Raw genomic sequence first — 11,694 nt, forward strand, 5'->3', positions numbered from 1 at the left:
GGACCTTCAGGTAGAACAGGAAGAAGGCAGAATTGAGACCTTTCAAAGTTTTGGCCCAAGCGGGGAGCATGGGGGCATCCTTTGAGCTCCCCGCCTCAGGTGCCAAAATGTTGTGGGCCAGCCCTGCATTGATCCACCAATTCATCTTGAGTGTGAGTGTAACAGTAGCATTTGTATAAGTAGTAATTGCCTGCCTGTTTGCTTAGCTACTCATTTTTCTTTTAATAAAGAAAGTGGTGTTTCGTTCAAAGTGTCATCTTGTGGTCCTCTGCTAAATACATTTTCTAGAGGCTCGAACCTAAAAACTAAGTTGGGGTGTTTTGTTTTTTGTTTTAATTTTTTTTTTTGCACCTTTACTTTTAACAACATAATATTAATTGGGAACATTCTAACAAAAAGGCTACACTGCCCATTGTGAAAAATGGTGTTGGCTCAGACTTTCTTCTTCTTTCTAGCCTCCCCTATCCACAATCTACCAGTAGCTCCTCTTTTCTTCACTGGCCTCTATGCTCCTGGGAGGATGGGGCAGGGTGCCCTGAGCTGGCCAAGGAGGGTGTCCTCCTCCTTCTCTGACCCCGGCCAGTGCTGCCTGAGAGCACACAAATGAGCTCCAGAGCAAGGTGTACTGTTCAATGCAGTATGTCTGAAAGCTCTGTGTATATAATATTTCTTCCATTCTTAGCCTTGAAGGTGGCTATTTAACTTCCATCTTTTTGCCAGGGCTGTAGATGTCATTAAGGTTCTTCCAACTCTCCTTATCCCCTCCATAAACCAATTAGTTTGTCAGTTTTGTTTTGTACTGGGGGAGGGGGGTGAGATTCAGTTGGAAGCAGTTTCCCAAACTCCAGACCAAAGGATTTTTAGTACAAATAAGACTATAAGCCACTACTCTCTCCCTACAGGTCCCTTTCCCAAGATGCAATATTGCTTTGATATCTACAAGAAATCAGACAAATAGTGATGGCTAAATATTTAGGGACACCCATCTAATGTAAAATAAAAACATTTTGCAGATGATTTGGACCCCTCAAGAACCATGAACTGTACAATAGCTACCTACGTAACCAATATCTTCAGTATCTTCATCCTCCTTCCCCACTTCCCTTTTTTTGCTAGTAGCCCTCAATTGCCATTGCTTGTTTCACATTAATCTGTAAATTCTTCAGGGCAGGGGCGTTGACTTCCTGTGTTTGTACAGCACAATGGGTCTCTGATCTTAGGGGTGGGCTGCAGGAGCATGAAGCTAACAATGGGATGAAAATTTGATTTTAAATGGCTCTCTTGCCTTGATATTTTGCCACTGCACTTCCTACCCTGGGTTCAAGGGGTGGGGGGGGAGGGGTTGTGATCTATTTTGTATTTACCGAAGCAAAATCCAAAACATAAAGAAGCACCACAATTAAGTTCCTCTCCCCAAACAAGGCGTCTCATTTAAATCCTTGTGTAACCAAGCTAGCCATTAGGAAACAAAGCCTGACTCATCAATGTGATTGGGAGCTATTTCCCAAACCATCAGCACCCCTTATTTCTGTTGGCACTTCAAGGGCATCATCTCCTACAGCTCATGGAGGCAGTGTATTTCAGTGGACAGGGCTTAGATCAGGGGCTTATGATACCTGGGTTCTGTTCTCAGGTTGGCTGTCAACCAGCTATTTGACTTCTGTGAGACCGCATGTGCAGGGACTGCAAGTTCTTCAGCAAGTGGAAAAGGCTTAACAATCAAGGGAAGACTTTTCCCCTACTAGCTGTATTATTTACAGGGCTTGTGTCTTGGACCTCAAATATTCTTGGTATTTCCCCCCATTTTTGCTAGCCATGAAGCAGGAGAATCCAAAAATAATCACAATAAATACTTGCCAGATAGCCTTTGGGCTGGCTTCTCTCTGTGATTGCTGGGAGATTCAAACACACTGTGACTAGAATGCAGAATGTTTCTTAATAGAACCTTTGTTCACAGCTGGTCTTGCCTATGATCTTAATGATATTTTGGTGTCCACAGTAAGGTGATCTCAAACAGTGAAAGGTCACTTAGGTCCTAGCACAATAGCAACAGTAGCTGAAGATAAATTCTCTTTTTTTATTTAGTTGAATTGTTTTGTTGTCTGCATGGGTCCAGGTTTTCTGAGATTTTTTTTGTAGTGCTTCTTTCTTTCTTTTTATCCACCCCTTGAGTTCATTGAAAGGACAAAAAAGTCTGTCGGTTTCTAACTCTTTTTCACTTGGGGCCCAATCCAACTCCCACTAAAGTCAATAGTTGATATTGATGGAAGTTGGATCAGGCCCATCATTCCTATTCTTCCTTGAAGTAGACATTTTCCCTAAGAGTGTGAGTAATCTCTTGGCTGTAGAGTGGCCTATATCTCTGAGTTACAGGCTCTGTGTTTCAGTTAGTGTGTGTTCCCATAACACCAAGAGGAACTATAATGGGATGATAAATAGTACCTGGTACAGAAGGAGAAGAAAGAGTGGAAGCACTTGAGCACTCCTGGTTTTTAATGTAAATGGTTACAGGTAGAATCAAGGGTATGAATAGCAAAACATGTGCTGGTCCTTCTGTCTGACAATGATCACTACAGAAGTATAGAATGTTTATGATTCTACTTCACTCTAAATGCAGTTGAACTATATCCATCTTAACAGTAAACAAGTCCCAGAGTAGCATCATATATTATGCTTGTTCAGGGTTAAAGAATTGCATCTGTTCTAGATTTACAATAATTCCCTTTTCTTTTGAACACAAGTGATTGAACACCTCTGTAGGAATTAGCAGAGTACAATGCTGCATTCAGAGACTCCTGAAAGTGACATTTGTTTGGCTTTTACTGGTGTTACGTAATAAATACTCCACATTGCTCTATATCCTGAGTGCAGCATGAGACCACACTTAGGAAAAGTTAAGAGTACTCCACTAAGAAAGTGGATGAACTGGTTCAGCAGTAACAATTTAATTGTGTTTTAAGAAGTAGCAGCAAAGGCAATACTGTTATCATTCAGCCATGTCTGTGTGCAAGGCCATGTCTCATGCATCTCCTAAATTAAGAAAAACTGCTTCTTTCTGGTAACCATGCATCCTATTTCTCTAAGGCATTGTTTTGCAGTATCAGGAATGCTCGTACAAGCACTGTTGCTTTATTCCTTTGCTTCCGAGGCCGGGGACTCGGAAGCCGGCAGTCGGCTGGGCCGGGGGCTCGGGGGCCGGCGGGGCCGGGCCGGGGGCTCGGGAGCCGGCGGTCGGCAGGGCCGGGGGCCTGGCGGTGCCGGGAGCCGGCAGGGCCGGGCCGGGGGCTCGGGAGCCGGGCCGGCGGTCTGCGGGGCCCGGCCGGGGGTGCTCGGCCGGGGGCCCGGGGACCGGCAGTGCTGGGCGGGCTGACCCAGGCTGGAGATGCGGGGGGGGGGGCCCAGACTGGGCCGCGTCTCCTCGCCCCACCTTACCTGCTTCAGGCTTCCCGCGAATCAAATATTCGCGGGAAGCAGGGGAGGGGCGGAGTTGGGGGCGGGGCGGGGGGCGGGGCGGGGCCCCGTGGAGTGGCCTCCTTTTGGAGGCTTAAAATATGGTAACCCTAATTTACATCAATATGACTCTGTCCTCAGTCTACAACAGCAAGTAATGGTGGCCCATTCAACCTTGGAAGATATGTCTGAAGCAAAAACTAAGTATCAGTCCCAATAGACAGGAAGACAACCATCCTGTAAAAATCACCACCACCACAACTGGCACCAATTGCTACTCCTGTTGGCATGCTCAGCAAACAGGCCGAGGATTGAATGGGCCATGATGACTGATTTACCCTGTTACTCCTAGAAGTAGTCCCTTTGGGCCAAGATTGGGAACAACGTGAGGAAGTCTGCACTGTTGATGCTTATGCTGTTCCTGTTCTGTGGATAAGTAGAAGAGACTGAGGTTGAGATTTTCAAATCTGTCTTGAGCAGTTAGCTATAGCTTTTCTATTAAAATTAATTGAAGAAATGTATCTAAATCCCTTTGCTTGAATCAGTCTCCTAGGCCTCAAGTATCAGAGGGGTAGCCGTGTTAGTCTGGATCTGTAAAAAGCAACAGAGAGTCCTGTGGCACCTTTAAGACTAACAGATGTATTGGAGCATAAGCTTTTGTGGGTGAATGCTCCAATACATCTGTGAGTCTTAAAGGTGCCACCGGATTCTCTGTTGCCTTCTCCTAGGCCTGTCAGTCTGGCATTTTTCACCAATTTAAATTTAAATTAAATTTCACCAAATTTAAAAATAAAATAAAATTAAAAGAATATTACAACACAGCTATTAATCTCAGAAGCTGCAAAATAGATTCTTTAAAATACCCATTAAGGTTTCTGTGTCTAGATTAAGTTACTTGTTTCCTCCTGTATTGGTGTTGGCTTCAATATACTTAAGGCCTAAAAATTCTCTTTTCTTTGGCATTTTTTTTATCTTTGAAAATAAATACAAAACAAGGACATGTAGTAAAGAAGTAATTGTGGAGTAAAATGGAACAAGTGTCTTATTCTTCAGGATATGAAATGTCACCTATAACATGCACATCTTGAACTAATGACCCTAATGGCATATAGCACACAGTGACCTCTGTAAAATTGAGGACAACTAATATCAGCTACCCACTCGTTCTCCCTCTGTGTGATATTGATGCTGCTTCATGAAACAAAAAACCCTAGCAAATGCGAGCCCCAAATATTGATAAATGCCACTGTACCAATGAAGGAAGAATGAAAATGCAAAGTGCCATCATAAAAAGAGCAGAGGTCTAATGAATATGGGGAAGTGGTTGTTTTGTTTTTTTGAGTTTGGGTGTTTAGAAAGTTTATTTTGGAAGCTTTAACGGGTTTACAAATCATTGCCATGTAATGTTCAAAAATAAAATATTAATCATTGCAACACTGAGCTTATTAAACATTTTGTTTAAAGAAACATTATGTGGTAATATGGTAATCAAATCTCTCTTTAGCAGGAAGTTACCATATTACAGAGTGAACTTCTTTCCACCACCAGGATTTGTTGCTTCTTATGATTTTATTAAGTTGAGTGAAACTACTGGCTCCACTCATATTTATCAAACCAGGTGTGTCTATAAAACGTTCATATTAAAAAAAAATGACAGGTGTGCTCTTTTTTTGTTTGTTTGGATAAGTACTGGATAAATAGTAACCAAATATCTAAGAATCTATTTGTCCTCTGTTTTGCTGGGTACGTAACTGATGTATTGATTTTTCCATTACAACAACGTCCCATATTTTTTTGAACCATTTCTCTAGTTTTGGATTTTTTTTTCCCTTCAGTGTGAGGCTATCAGTACTCTTGCAGTTCTAGCAAATGAGAAATTAGATTAATTCTTCATTGCTTTGTGTGTGACCATTTCCACTAGGAAGTCAAGCCCCAGGAGGATTATCAACCGGATCATTTGCTAATAAATATCCAATGGTTTGTAGTATCTGGTTACAAATCACACCCCAATACTCACAAATGATAAGACATATCCACCATATATGTATAAAATCTCCTCTTTCACCACAATTTCTCCAAAATTTATCCCCATTCACCTCCCTGTGTTTTTTAATCTGATTGGTATGAGGTACCATTGAAACAATGTCTCACAGAAATTTCCTTTTATTGTGCTATCAACTGATGTTGCAGGTCCTCTTTTTCAGATCAAAGCCCTTTCCTCTAGAATAATTTGTCTATCCACATTTTTTTCCCATTGTATCTCACATGGACATTTCTTTGATAGGAAAATTGTCTGCCAACATTTATTGATATAAAATAGTTGTAATTTTTTTGTTTCCTAATCAACCAGGAGCTGTACCATTGGGAGAGCGGGCAAGTTAGTTAGTTTTGAATTCTAAATAAGTTAGAAAAGTTTTTTTGGAGAGCAGCTGGCCAACTGTATGTATTTCATGCCTCCCCTAATATTTAAAATACCTTTTTGTGATTTGGGTTAAAAAATCTGGATTATTTGAAATGAGTGTCACTGGCAAATGAAAAGGATTTATATCCATTCTATCCCAAACCCATAGAGTACAGAAGAACTAAGGATCACCAAATGAAATTAATAGGCAGCATGTTTAAAACAAACAAAAGGAAGTATTTATTCACACAACGCATAGTCAATCTTTGGAACTCTTTGCCAGAGGATGCTATGAAGACCAAGACTGTAATAGAAATCAGAAAAGAACTAGATAAGTTCATGGGGGATAGGTCCATCAATAGGTAGTAGCCAGGATGGGCAGGGATGGTGTCTCTAGCCTCTGTTTGCCAGAAGCTGGGAATGGATGACAGGGGATCGACCACTTGATGATTACCTGTTCTGTTCATTCCCTCTGGGGCACCTGGCACTGGCCACTTTCGGAAGACAGGGTACTGGCCTATATGAACCTTTGATCTGACTCAGTATGACCATTTCTGGAAAGTGTGACTTTTTGTTAATCTGTAGTACCCTAATAAAATTTGCACTGCCACAATTTTCTTGTTCAATAAAGACCCAGTGTTTATCTGGATTAGAACACCTCCAATCAGCTATTGCTTTGAACTAGCTATCTTGATAGTACTATAATATGTGAAATCGCTAGAACCCCCGGTTTAATGGGTCAGTGTAAAGTATCTGTACTCATTCTCAATGTTTTCTTATTCCATAAAAATTCTTTGTATTCCTGCTAGAGTTGTATCTGGGGTGATTATAGAAAGATTTTGAAACAAAAAAGTTGTCCTTGGCAAAATATTCATTTTGAGTGTGACTGTTCTTCCTAATCAAGAACTTGCATACATCCCCCTGTGTTCCAAATCTTTTTTTTATTTGCTGAAGTTGTGGTTTGATATTTGAATCATACAGCTCTTCTAGGTTGTTTGAGATTTGAATTCCCAGGTATCTTACAGAACCTGTTGCCCATTTGTACCCAAATGTTTTCTAGAGGAGTAACGTCGCAGAGTCTGGCATAATTAGAGGTAGCAGTTCAGATTTGGAATAATTTACTTTAAAGCTAGTTGCTTTCCCAAAGTAATGGATTCTGTAGATACTAATTCTAGGGAATTGTTAGGGTTAGATAAAAATAATATTACAAGAGTAATGACAAAAATCAATTTCTGTCTCTCACAGGTGGCTAAAATACAGACCGATTTTCATCAGAGCGGATGCTAGTGCCCTTCAAATTAATCAACTGGCAGGAGATAATTTGACAGGTGAAGCAGGCAACTTCTTTTCTTCCATCTAGACTACATATTCATCATCACAGGACACTGATATTTCATAAGCCTGCAAATTGTGAGTTCTGGACTTTCTCTCAATCCACAAGAATCCCATTGGATTCACTTTGTTTTCACATTATTATTTTAAAGAATAAGCATTTTGAGAAATTGTTGGCGTATTTACAAAAAAGCAACACCTTTCGATTGATTGTAATTAATTTGTACAGCCTGACACTCAGACCAGGGAGTCTTATTTTCAGATGTCTGGCTCTTTCCACATTAAGTATATCCGCATGTAAATGGGTATTTTGGGGTGTATGGTTACGACCCTCTTTGTAACATGACTTGTCAGGTTGCATCAACATCGAACCATGGTGGGATCAGAGTGATACTATTTTTGTGGCAGTAAGAAAATAGTTTCTTTTCAAAAGCTTCTACATTCAGAAAAGGTCAAATTCAGGAGGAAAGAAAAATCATTTCTAAGCAGGGAGACCTAGATTTCTTTATCATTTCATTTTCCAGGACATCTCAGTTTTACTCTAGCAAATTTTTTACCTGTAAATGTACCTTTGTTCTTGAGATACAGCACATTATATAAAAGCAAATGTTTAGTTCCTCTCTTGTTGTTTGTATTAAGTCCATCAGCTTGGTATTGTTGTCTTGTTAATTATGATTTTCTCCTCATTTATCTGGATTAACTCTCCATGCCTTCTCATGATTCAAGGCCCTGATCTTGCTTTCATAAAAGTCAGTGAGGGGCACATTTTCAAATGATCTTATATGCACACTTATGTAGTCAGTAAGTTCTTCAGGGCAGGAACCATCTCTTTGTTACATGTCTGTGCAGTGCCTAGCCCAGTGGAGCTGAGGCCTCTAATGCTGTAGTGCAATACAACAATTAATAATGTACAAACATTGGAGCTAGCAGGTGCATGATCTTTTGTGTACACAGGATGGTGGCAATTCACAAAGATGAATTTGAACTAAGCATGCTGAAAATTTTGCTAGAACTGTGTGCAGCTGCAGTCAGGGCAGCCACACAGATTTTGACTGCATGTACAATGCTGGAGTTTTGAAATAGAGCTTCTGTGAGCCACTCATTCCTCCACCACTTTCTGAGACAGCTGCAGTTCAGGTGGCGCCACTTCTTCTTCTTTTTCTTAATGGCTCCAGTAAAGTATAGCTGTAATTGGGTCCAGATCGCTTGTCACCTGAGCATAAGTGGAAGAAACTAAGGGGAGGGGGTATGGGAAAGGGCTTTGCAGCATCTGGATGCTCAAGAACTAGGAAAACATAAATACTGGAACATGCAGGAGATAAATGGTTTGGCTGAGCCAGTCTCATTACAATGCACTTTCTTCCTGAATTATAACATTTCCCTATGCAGGCCCTCCTATTTGGGCTAAATAAAACGGGGATTAGGACGAGGCATGCTTTGCCATAGACTATCCTTTATTCCAGGCAAACTCAGAACAGTAACACAACTGTGCTGTGTCTTCCATCCTCTGCACACATGCTGCTCTGTAACATGGACAGAGGCACCTAAATGAGCTTGGAAGTTTTCAAACATGTGCTAACAGCTGGCACCCTGAAGCTGTTAGTGAGGTTGCCACTAGGGACAGAAGTGACCATGGCAAACTTGGTCTTCCCAGGAACCTCATGGCTAAACTAAGGGAGTGGACTGTAGATTTTTACAATCCTTACAATATCGGGTGAGGGAGAGAAGATCCTAACTTCTGCTCCTGTGGCAGCCAGAGCCCTTCCAAGAAGCAACATGCAGCAGTGGCCATTGGTGCCTGAAGTATAACTGTCACTTAGCAATAGATAAATTCAGGATTTTTTTTTTGCATTGGCCCAAAAGTCTGCTTGGCTCTTATTTTAAAAATTTCTAGCTTTACTGTGGATGTGTGCCATTTTGGCCCATTCGCTTGGGGTTTGCACAGGGATTGCAGATTTGGACCCTTGCACAGATTACCATCATTTAATGTGTTGTGCGTTAAAATATGCTGTTACCAGACTTATTGCACTATATTCTGTGTATCTTGCTCTGTTGATATTGTTCTGAAGATATTTCTTTAAGAACTTTAAACTGGCATCCTTTTTAAAATCTGAAAAGAATAGCAAGCAACACCATAAGTGCTGATAACACTTGAGAGTGTGACTTACGCAGCCAACACTCACCCACTGAATCTAATTTGTTATGGCTTAGTTTGCACTTAATTTTTATTTAATTAAATGTGAAAACATCATGAGGTGTGTACCTCTGAGGATTTCTTTTAATTAATGAACTTCTAAATATCAAAGCAAGCTTACATCAGACATGCAGAGGTTTATACCCAAAGCTAAATCAGGGTTTAGAAAAGGTTAATAAAAATGTAATCTGTGCCTCACACTGGTGATTCTGATAGTTTACTTATGATGGATAGCTCCTTTCTCTATGGATTTGAACAAGCCTATTAATGGAGTAAGTAACTATTCAGCATGAATATAAGAATCTGGCCCCATCTATGTATCATCAATACATCACAAGCCTATTTCATTTGACTCTATGTGTTTGACTTTAAAGCTATTATTTGAAGTCTCCCATCCCACCCACTCTAAAGATGAAGGTCATTCACTCTCAGATGTCTCAGGAGAGTTACAGCTTGTTCTAGTTGGCAAGTCATATCCGGAAATTTCTCTTGTATTCTTTCTTACGTGTGCTTGAAGGTGCTTCCACTTTCAAAAAATAAATAAAAATAATTACTAAATACTGTAAATTAAATCTGATAAAAAACAGCAATGCATGTGAGATTCTCTAGGGTCCATTTCCATTTTGCATTTGTAATTAATACAAGTTCAGTGAGATGAAAGTTTACATCTGTTTTTGAGAACAAAATGTCCCTGAAATAGACACACATTTTGAAGATTTTTTGGAGAAATTAGAGAAAGAGCACTGATGTTCACTTTTCAATTATAATTCCATATTAAAACAGTCAGCTGTCTAGAGCACTAATTAGGTCATCAAACCCAGCCTGGACAGCTAGATGGACTCCTAATATCGATGCTTGTTGGTTTGCCACTAGATGGCATTATCCATTAACTGCAAGATAAAATATATGTTTTGCCAGGCCTTAACATCTACAGATTAGTAAAGTAAGACAAGGTCCCTGTGTTTGTTTCCTGACAAATGCAGAAGTGAAAGCATTGTAGCTCAGAAGTAATTTGACCTAGTTCTGCATCACTGTAACTCAGTCAAGCCTTAACACACCAGATATGGATTTACTCAAAGCAATGAGAAGAAGTCAACTGTGGCAATCCCAGATGACCCCCTATGTAATGCACATTTCCTAATAAATCCCTTCTATCCTCATTATTACATTTAAGTTTTAGAAAAGAGCATGTTTGATTTCCAGTGCCAAAAGTATTTGCAAACAATAGCTCTCTTGTTATATGACTGCATTGTAAGCATTAGGAGGCGTTGTGTTGCTTCACATTGAAGTCTAGGTAAAGATTCAATGCTGAAGATTAAATAAAGAGCACCAGATATGAGCAGGTATTTCATATTCTCTATGGCTTTGATTTAGGAGGCAATGAATGAGTTATCACGGGTATTGTAAATGTAGATGAGAGATTTGTTAGTGGGCAGTTATGCCCCTTGACTTCGGTGGGGTTGAACCAATGTTAGGGCAAGATTCCCATCCAGCCACAAACCCAACTGCACGCTCAGCAGTGCCTATTGTACAGTGCTTCCTTCCCCAGAAAAGGAGGCTGCAAGCTTTACCAGCTGCTGTTTCATCCAGACAGGAGAACAAGGCTACAGAGATCCCCTACTGCATGCCGTTGTTCTTCCCTGCCTTTCACCTTATGAGTTGGAAGGTCTTGCTGACTCTCCCATTTTCTCCCCCTCTTATTCTGTCCCTTCTCTCATTCTGCCTTCCCTTTTCATTCACTCCTTCCTCTCTTCCCATTCATGCCATGCCCCTCATTCACAATCACCTCCTCCCCACCATTCACTCTGCCTTCTCATTCTCCTTTTCACCTTTCCTCACCCCTTTCTCCCACTCCTTATCCCTATCCCAAACACCTTCTCCCTTACTGTCACTCTGTGCGTGTGTTGCTATCTCCCACTATTTTACCACAAGCCTCCCAATACTTACTGTATTTCTGAAAGCCCCAGTTGTTGGGAATCAGGATGTAGGTGCTCTGGCCTAGTGGATAGAATAGGTATCCAGGTTAAAGAATGGAAGCAGGGATTAGAGCCAGAGTAAACTGCCAAATACCAGAGCCAAGGGATAGCTCCAGAGTCAGGACCAGGAATCGAAGCTGAGGATCAGGGCCGGGATCAGCTAGAGTTAAGGGTTGACCCAGAGCCAGGGATCAGAGCCACGACTGGTAGACAATGGTCAAGAGCAAGGTGAAAGGGCAGGAACCAGTGAGAGGCAAGGATCAGGCATGGAGCAGGAGCAAGGAATGAGGATCAGGTCAGGAGTGGACTAGGTATCGGGTTGGATAAGAATTGGAGGAGGC

The sequence above is a fragment of the Chrysemys picta genome, chromosome 11 (genome assembly GCF_011386835.1).
Source record: "Chrysemys picta bellii isolate R12L10 chromosome 11, ASM1138683v2, whole genome shotgun sequence".
NCBI classification, from domain to species: domain Eukaryota; kingdom Metazoa; phylum Chordata; order Testudines; family Emydidae; genus Chrysemys; species Chrysemys picta.